We start from the raw sequence: 9547 nt of genomic DNA, 5'->3' as shown, positions 1-9547 counted from the left end.
AAAAAAAAAAAAAAAAAAAAAAAAAAAAAAAAAGAAACAGGGTCTCACTCCATTGCTCAGGCTGAAGGGCAATGGTGTAATGATAGTGCATTGTATTATTCATTTTTTGATGTCTCTTTAATGTATTTAAAATGCTACTGTTTTAAGACTTTTGTAGTTGTTTATTGTGTCTGCCTGCAATGCTTTTCTCATGATACCCAAATTGTCAGCTCTCTAATTCCTTTGGGTTTTTTACCCAGGAATTTCCTTCTCAATGAGAATTTCCCTTTTCTAAAATGTTATCTCTTCCTTAACACTTTTTAGCTTTCTTCCTTGCTTTATTGTTTGTCCTTAACTCTTACTAGTATCTAATAAATTTGATATTTTATTTATTTATTTTATTATTTATTGTTATTGACTGTTACTTCCTCTCCCCATGAGTAGATCATGAGGTCAAGAAAATTTGTGCTCTGTTTTATACCTAGCGCCTGGGGATAAAATAAATTTTTGTTAAATGAATGCAATGTGCTTATCACAGCTTAGCACATAGTAAGTGCTTGGTAAGCACCACATTGTGAAGTTTTAATGCCTTCCCTCCATTTAGTACCTAAATTCTATAGCTGAATCCAACTTTATCTTTCTGGGCCCACTCAGCATTATTCTTGACAGTGTCTTCCTTCCTTAAATCCCATTTTTATGATAGCATTATCTTTTTATCTATCCGATCTTGTTCTCTGATTAGTTCATATGAGTTGGTCCGATCTTCCCAACTATTTTTGCAGGCTTCTTGTTAGCAGGAATAAATGACTCAGACTTTTTTTTTATTTGCCTACTTCCTTCAGTATAGGGGCACAGTGGATGTACATTGAATGTTGTTGCTAAATCAATCTGCATCCAGAAAATGTTAAATGACTACAGGATTTATCATTTAATTAACTAGAAGCCATATAAACAATTGAATGGAGGAAAAGAAATAATCATTTTTAATGAAAACCACGTTAATAAAATGCATTTACCTGTGTGAATTATTTGCCTGGTGCTTGTCTCCATCACATTAGCATGCTGTAGCTGCACTAGCCTTCTTTTCTTTTCCCAAGTTTTACTATGAAAAAAATTTAAATGTGAAAAGTTTAAAGGCTTTTACAGTAAACACCTGTGCACTTGCCAGTTCTACCACTAAAATTTTAAATCAACTGCTTTATCCTATCATATATCTCTCCGTCTACCCACCCTGTTATCTATTAATCCATCATATATTTGGTGCGAAAGTTTCTAGGCAAATTGCAGACATCAGTACATTTCTCCCTAATTACATCAGCATATATTGAAATAGAGCTTAATATTGCAACAATCTTTCTGATTCTTTTCCAGCATAGAATTATTTTGCCTCTTTTACAACTTCGTATAAATGGAAACATATAGTATGTACTCTCTTTTGCATAAGGCTCATTCACTAAATAGTATTCTTGAAATTCATCTATGTTACTACATGCTTATTGCTTTTAATTGCTAGATTGTATTCCATGGCATGGATGATCCCCAGTTAGTCTGTACTTGCACCAGTTGATGGCTATTATAAATAAGGCTGCTATTCATATACATTTGTGTACAAAGGCTATCTTTTCTTTTTTTAAATACCTATAATTGAGATTTCTGAGTCAGAGAGTGCACTGCCCTTCCTTTTCCTTCTCAAACATACTAAACTTTTCCCTGCATTACACTACTCTGCACTAGCTCTTTCTTTTGTCTGGAACGCTGTTCTCTGTGTATGAAATACTATTGCCCTTATTATCATGTAACTGCCTCTTTCACGTCCCTCAAATCTTAGCCTCCCCTGCCCACCCATTCTAAAGTAATCACAGTTCCTCTTAAGCATGTGACTCTATGTTAATTAGCTGCATAGCATTTCTCATCATCTGATAATTTTGTTTTCACTCATTATAATATAAGCTAGAGATAGAACCTGTCTGCTTTACTACTGTCGTTCCATAATCCAAAATGGTATACAATAGCTAGTTTTAAACAGCCTAGACTATTCTTGGTGAAAAATAGCATAATATGTAGTCGATACTCAATAATCATGGGATAAGGAAGCAAATAAAGAATGAACAAATAAAATCTCAATGGCTGAAACCTTATCCATCTTTTTCATTTCTGTATCCTCAGTACCCAACACTAGTAAATGCCCACTATGAATCTGATAGATGAATCAATAGGAACAGTTCCTCAGTGGGTCAGAAACACTTAAGAAAATGCAGCTCTGAAAAATGTTTTCTTTCCTGTCTTGTCATATGAAGGCAGTTAATTCAATTCCTCAAACACATTCAATACCTGGATTAAAATGGGTCACAGCTGGAGATTTGCAACATCTATCCTACATGGCTTGATGTTCAGAGAGAAATTGCTAGAGGCAAACTGGAAAACACATTTTTACGCTCATGTGAACAGACTGGCTCATTAATCTGCTGTTTAGTGGTGCTAAAATGTATTCCTGTAGATTTGTTTTCTGGTAGTCATTCTAATTAAGGAGGTAAGGTTGAAGGAAGCACTCACCTTTCAGGGTAGTTAGGACACACGTGGGATCAGCAATTGGCCATGGTGTTCTTGTCTTGCTCATGGATTGTTATCCAGGATGCCTGCAGCTACATAATCAGGGGATCTTTGAAATTCAAGGGTAGGAAGCTTTAGCATTTCTATGCCTTTAAAATTCCTGGTGTGGTAGAGAGGGAAAAGAGAGAAAGCATGCCTTATGATATCTACATCCAGGTCCTTCCTTTCTCAATGTAGCTAAATGCTATGGTTTGAATCTGTCCGCCAAAGTTCATATGTTGGAAACTTAATCCCCAATGCAACAATGTTGGGAGGTGGGGCCTAATAAGAGGTGATTAAGTCATAAGGACTCTGCCCTCTTCAGTGGATCAATGTCATTATCATGGAAGCAGGCAATTATAAGAGAGTTCAGCTCTCATGAAACAGCATTCTCATTATGCCACTCTTCTATTCAAAAACTTTTTACCTTTCTCTGCTGCTTGCAAGATCACGTAAACACTGCGGCTTAGCATTCAAGTCCCTGCCAAATCTGGCCACTTTATTGCCATCAACCTAAGTTTTTAAGTGTTCATACCTGTGACCATGCTGAGCATTCCACCTAAAATGGCTTTCCCATACCTATAAAAATGTTCTCCATATTGCATCTAATAAAAGAAGCTCTGGTTCTATGACTACAATAAAAGATGTGGGGCTGTACGTTAGTTACATTAATACTACCAATGGATTCGTGAAGCTACTGTTATCTGTAAAATATATTTCTTTTTCTCTCTTCTAGGCCAGCTCTTTCATTTTATTCACATAAAGAAAACAGAGGCACAGAGAGATTTATGGGCTTGATCAACATCACATAGCTTCCAGATAGCAGAGCCAGGACTGAGGAAAATTAACTGAATATTAGATATTGAATCCTTAAGTAGACCATTTCTCAGGAGTCCCCTTTCTTTTTTTATTTTTATTATTATTATTTTTTGAGACGGAGTCTCGCTCTGTCGCCCAGGCTGGAGTGCAGTGGCCGGATCTCAGCTCACTGCAAGCTCCGTCTCCCGGGTTTATGCCATTCTCCTGCCTCAGCCTCCGGAGTAACTGGGGCTACAGGCGCCCGCCACCTCGCCTGGCTAGTTTTTTTGTATTGTTTTAGTAGAGACGGGGTTTCACCGTGTTAGCCAGGATGCTCTCGATCTCCTGACCTCGTGATCCGCCCGTCTCGGCCTCCCAAAGTGCTGGGATTACAGGCTTGAGCCACTGCGCCCGGCCAGGAATCCCCTTTCTTACCACTGCTTGTAGCATTAACCATCTTCATCTGTGAAGACCGGTCTCTACAATGGGGAGGAGATGGAACTATTTGGGCTGAAGCTGGCCTGCAAAATTTGTTTCTGTGTTTAGGATAACAGTAGCTGTTGGAATGTCTGAAAATTTAGTTCCTAAGTGGTCTGCCCTTTCCATTATTGGTTACAAATAGACTTTTAATATCCTGGGAAGTTTTTTTTTTTTCAGTCAGGCAATTTAGAAAGTTGCAGAGATGCTGTAATCTATGGGCCTTTATGTGACTGTAGGTTATATCAAAACCATGGTGGAGAGAGAGACTTTTACTATGCCTGAGTTAGGGGGAGATGTTTCCAGTAATAATGCAGGTGCTAGCACTTACATGGCCCCTCCACTCCAGGCCTATTGTTACATTATTATTTCCATGTAAGAGTTCTTGGTATTGTCCAGTCATTCACACTGATATGTAGGTCCTCATAATTCCTAAAGCAGGTGTTCTGAACATTTTGGAATGTCTCAAAAATGCTGGTGCAAACTTTCTAGGTCTCCTGAAACTCTGGACTGCTCCATTTCTAGAAAGAAAGGCTCTTTTTCAAAGCGATATGGCCATTCCCTCATTATCCTCTCCTAACTCAGAAATCAGATCATGCCATACAGAACTATGACAACGAAATCCCATGGACCTGGGGATTCCACAGAAACCTATGGTCTAGCTCATAATGTGTCAGGAGAATCTGATCCAATCACATCTGGACTTTGCAACTAGATGATATCTGAGTGGTGGGACCAGATGAGTGCTGGACTGTATTAAGTACCCTCACTGCTGCTCCCCTAGGCTTGGTGGTGTGAGGATTTTCTTCTGTTCCTATCATGGGCTCTCCCTCCCCTTTCTCTCTTTTTTTATTACTTTCTCCATTTTACTCCAACATTATTGAGTGTCTCCTTCTAGTTCTCATCTTTCTCTGCCTTCACTGTGGGCAATGACTCTTTTCCCTCCTACTTGTTGACTTTTTCATCGCCAGCCTTTCTGCCTTCTTGCCTGAGTTCACTTTATTTTTAATAGAGCTTCTCCCCGATTCTCTTCTTTCTCCTCCAACTCTCCATGTTCTTCCACAATCACCCAGCTATAAATAACCCAAGGCATCAAACCTTTTGCTCTCATGGAGAAATGAATAATTAAATCTCCAAAGGAAAACATGTGGATTAAATCAGGTACTTAATTTCTTCAAAACACAGAGAGCATTTTGTGGTGTCCTGTGCAAATAGATGAGTCACAGCCAGTTACTTCAAGAGGGAAGAAAGCTGAGGTTTGGCTTAATCAACATCATATATTTTTTTAAATGGAGTGTGCTAATGAATGTCAGATATCGCACAGGAATGACACTTCCAAATTCAGCTGCATGAGCCATGGAGTCCTAATTGTGATGCATGTGATAGCGATAGAGTTTACTGACCAAAGGACGTTGTTTCTAGATACTGTTTCTTTGACATAATGAAATACTGCAAGTTCTGAGTTCTTTCTTGCTAAACATGCTGCAGTGGCAATTCATTTGTTCGAAATCATCTGGTTGACAAATCAGGGAATAGAGATTCTCTTAGGGACCACATCGAGGTAATGGACTTGTGAGACTTGAGTAGTAAGTGCTCAGAAAGCAGTCAACATGTTCCATGTAGATGATTTCTCAGGAATACAGGTAGTCCATGAAGGAGGTTGGGAAGATTCCCATGATGTCAAGATTCCCATGATGTCAACTGCTGGGCTGTTGCCAGGCTAAATGGTTCCCTCTGGCTTTCTTCATTTCACTGGTTTTCAGGCTTTCCAAGGACTGGCTGGTTTCCTTTCAGAGTGGTCTCATTTCATCGTATCTTCTCACACTGAGGCATCTTGCTCAGGTAGTGGCCAAGTAAGTGCAGGTGTCAGGATCTGCTGTCATGGCTGGATGCAATGTTTTGTGAATGGAGTTTCTGAAGAAAAGTGAAGAAGCATTATAAACTTGGATATTGGGAGGCAAAAGGCCTCCACAGAACCTTGAAGGGTAGGGGGTATCATTTAGAGACACATGAGGAGAAAAAGCCTGGATACTGGGTTTAGAAAGAATAAACATATACAAACTTAAAGAGATAATGATAATGCTACAGAAATATCTAAGTCCTGGCTCAACCCATGAAATAGCTATGTGTTGGAACTTCCTTAAATGAGCAGGTGTGTGAGTGTGTGAGTGTGTGAGTGTGTGTGTGTGTGTGTGTGTGAATTCTGATTTGAGAACAAATAAAAATAAAACTCTATGGCTGGGTGTGGTGGCTCATGCTAGCACTTTGGGAGGTAGGGGTGGGAGAATCGCTTGAGCCCAGGAGTTTAGGACCAGCCTGGGCAACATAGTAAGATCCTGTCTCTACAAAAACAAACAAACAAACAAAACCCTTTATGTTACCTCCTAGAGCTAGGAATCGAGGAAATGAGGCACCTTAAAAGTTGAACAGTAAAGACAGCAATACATTTTTAATAAAAAATTGTTTGGCATAGCAAGGATTCAAGACCCTGTCTCTAAAAGAAAAAGAAAAAAAGTATTTGGAAGCATATGCTTTTGGTTACTTCTCTTTTAACATTGATTAAATGCTTTTCTGTACAAGTGACACTTTCATTATAGAAAAGGTTTTAAAATCTTTTCCCATCTCCCCAGTGTATTCAGTACTCTAAAAGTTTAGGTTTTTTGAGAGGAGTAGGTGCTATTTTAAACTAATTACTTGCTTTAATGTATCCAAACCTTAGAGATGGCTTCAGGACCCAGTACATAAGGTCCTTCCAAAGAAATACACAGACCTTCAAAAGAATTTAATTAATTTATATTACCTGAACTTTGAGGGGCTGGAAGTGAAAAATCACACTAACATTGCACTTCTCAGATTTTAATGTGCATATAAATTGAACTGCATGAAGAATTTGTTAAAATGCAGATTCTCCTTCAGCAGGTCTCGAGCAGCTGCCAGATGGTGCAGCTGCTGCTGCTTGTCCATGAACCGTACTTTGAGAAGCAAGAAGCTGACATTTCAAAGTATAATTTCATTTAACTTGAAGTTTGGGGTTATCTTTAATTTTTCTTATGTAAGCTTATATTTTATAAAATATAACCACAAAACTCACCTTACTGATACTTTTGGTTGGAACTGCACTGACTCTACACAATATTAAATCTTCCAATCCATGAAGTTGAGTTATACATCTTCATTTATTTAGGTCTTTAATTTTTCTCATTAGTAGTTTTTACAGCATGTAAATCTTGTACATATCTTGCTAGATGTAGACCTTCATCTTTTGTGCTGATTTAGATTTCACCTAGATTTAGATTTTACATTTTTAATGCCATTATAAGTAGTACTTTTGCAAAATGTAAATTTTCTATTCCATAGCTAATATATAGAAATGTCATTGATTTTTGTGTATTATCTTTCTACAATGCAACTTTGCTAAGCTGACTTAGTTCTAGTGGCCTTTTTGTAGACTTCTAGGATTTTCTATGTAAATAATCATTTTATTTGAGGACAGAGACAGTATTGTTTCTTCCTAATTTGTATGCCTTTTCTTGTATTTTGCACTAGTCTCTACTATGATATTGAATGGGACTGTCTTACTGGTTCTTTTAAAGTTTGGGATATTATTCCAATCAATAATTAGAGAAATGTAAAGTTAGTGTCTTAAATTGGGAGAATTACCTATTAACACATCTTTGGGTATTTTTTATTCATAGTTACAACAGTGCGAAAGAGAATTTTTCCTGTGGGTTAGAAAACTTTCTAGAGCTCATCTGCTACCAAGGGCTTTGGTTCTGCTTCTGCTGCACTTTAGGATGTTGGGCTTATGCAGAATCCATGTTTTCACAGACAGAGTTATGAAAGTGAATGCAAGAACTTTAGTTTCTAAAACTATGCTTTTTTGCCACTCCTGCACACAAAAATAAGGGTGTTTTCTACTTGGATGACCCAGACTTGAATAGTTTTAAGTAACAATATTTCTCCGTGACTATCTTCTGCTTTTTCAAAAGAATGCTGGTCATGAAATTAAAATTGCAATTTTCCTGTGTCCTCTTTTAAGGTCCTTAACCTGAACAGCATTTATCAATCTACTTAACTTCACATAGCAAAGGAATACATCAAAATGTTCTGCCTTTTGAATGTTAGTGCCACTCGTGATACTTTCATGAGTGAAGTGACAGAGAACAGAACAATTTTTTGTGGACCTAAGTCCTTATTGCAAGGTAATGCAATCCTTCATTCTCTAGGTCTGCTGAAAAGCAAAAGTTTGCTGAAAAGCAAATCATGTGCCTTATCCTCCATTATCTCTTCAACCTCCATTATCTTTGTATTAGTCCATTCTCATGCTGCTAATAAAGACATACCCAAGACTGGATAATTTATACAGGAAAGAGCTTTAATTGACTCACAGTTCAGCATGGCTAGGGATGCCTCAGGAAACTTACAAGCATGGCAGAAGGGGAAGCAAATGCATCCTTCTTCACATAGCAGCAAGTAGCAGAAGTGTTGAGTGAAGAAGGAAAAGCCTCTTATAAAGCCCTTAGATCTCATGAGAACTCACTCACTATCACTAGAATGCCATGGGAGTAACTGCTTCCATAATTAAATTACCTCCCACCGGGTCCCTCACACAACACATGGGGATTATGGGAACCACAATTTAAATGAGATTTGGGTGGGGACACAGCAAAACCATATCATTCTGCCTCTGGCCCCTCCCAAATCTTATGTCCTCACATTTCAAAACACAATCATGCCTTTCCAAGAGTCCCCCATGTCTTAGCTCATTGCAGCGTTAACCCAAAAGTTCAAGTCCAAAGTCTCATCTGAGATAAGGCAAGTCCCTTCTACCTATGAGCCTGTAAAACTAAAGGCAAGTTAGTTACTTCCTAGATACAATGGGAGTACAAGCATTGGAACCATTCCAAATGGGAGAAATTGGCAAAAACAAAGGGGTTACTGGCCCCATGCAAGTCCAAAATCCAATAGGGCAGTTATTAACCTTAAAGTTCCAAAATGATCTCCTTTGACCCCATGTCTCACATCCAGGTCATGCTAATGCAAGAGGTGGGCTCCCACAGCCTTGGGCAGCTCTGCCTCAGACACTCAACACAACCTGTGAAAGCAGCTGGAAGGGGTACAGCTCCCTTCCAGCTGCTTTCACAGGTTGTGTTGAGTGTCTGAGGCTCTTCCAGGTGCATGGTACAAGCTGTCAGTGGATCTACCATTTTGGGGTCCAGATGATGGTGGTCCTCTTCTCACAGCTCTACTATGCAGAGCCCCAGTGGGGACTCATTATAGGGGTTCCAACCCCACATTTTCCTCCTCACTGTCCCAGCAGAGGTTCTCCATGAGGGCTCTGACCCTGCAGGAACCTTCTGCCTAGACATCCAGGTATTTCCATACACCTATGAAATCTAGGCAGAGGGTTCCTAATCTCAATTCTTGTCTTCTGTGCACCTGCAGGCCAAACACCATGTGGAAGCTGTGAAGGCTTGGTGCTGTCACCCTCTGAAGCCACAGCCTGAGCTGTACCTTGGTGCCTTTTAGCAATAGCTGGAGCTGAAGCAACTTGGACATGGCAGGGTACCATGTCCTGAGGCTGCACAGAGCAGGGTGCCCAGCCCAGGAAACCATTTTTCCCTCTTACGCCTCTGGGCCTGTGATGGGAGGGGCTGCCATGCAGGTCTCTGACATGCCCTGGAGACATTTTCCCCATTGTCTT

At 39.3% G+C, this 9547-nt stretch overlaps 1 protein-coding gene and 1 long non-coding RNA gene across 2 annotated transcripts in view; one reads left to right on the top strand and one right to left on the bottom strand.

Moving 5' to 3' along the window:
- The window catches only part of LOC108541860 (uncharacterized), a 9226-nt gene extending 6583 nt beyond the window's left edge, over window positions 1-2643 (bottom strand). Inside the window, exons 1-2 of the long non-coding RNA XR_001889086.1 lie at window positions 2533-2643; window positions 996-1081 (exon numbers count right to left, since the gene is read on the bottom strand). This is a non-coding gene — a long non-coding RNA (uncharacterized LOC108541860). The remainder of the gene's footprint in view (window positions 1-995; window positions 1082-2532) is intronic.
- CPNE4 (copine 4) overlaps window positions 1-9547 on the top strand; it is a 659177-nt gene that overhangs the window by 166010 nt on the left and 483620 nt on the right. The gene's annotated exons all lie outside the window — the stretch shown is intronic.

Source organism: Rhinopithecus bieti, unplaced genomic scaffold (genome assembly GCF_001698545.2).
Source record: "Rhinopithecus bieti isolate Rb0 unplaced genomic scaffold, ASM169854v2 scaffold_21219, whole genome shotgun sequence".
Taxonomy (NCBI): domain Eukaryota; kingdom Metazoa; phylum Chordata; class Mammalia; order Primates; family Cercopithecidae; genus Rhinopithecus; species Rhinopithecus bieti.
The sequence above is the reverse complement of the archived record's forward strand: the minus strand, read 5'-3'. Positions and strand labels throughout refer to the sequence as shown.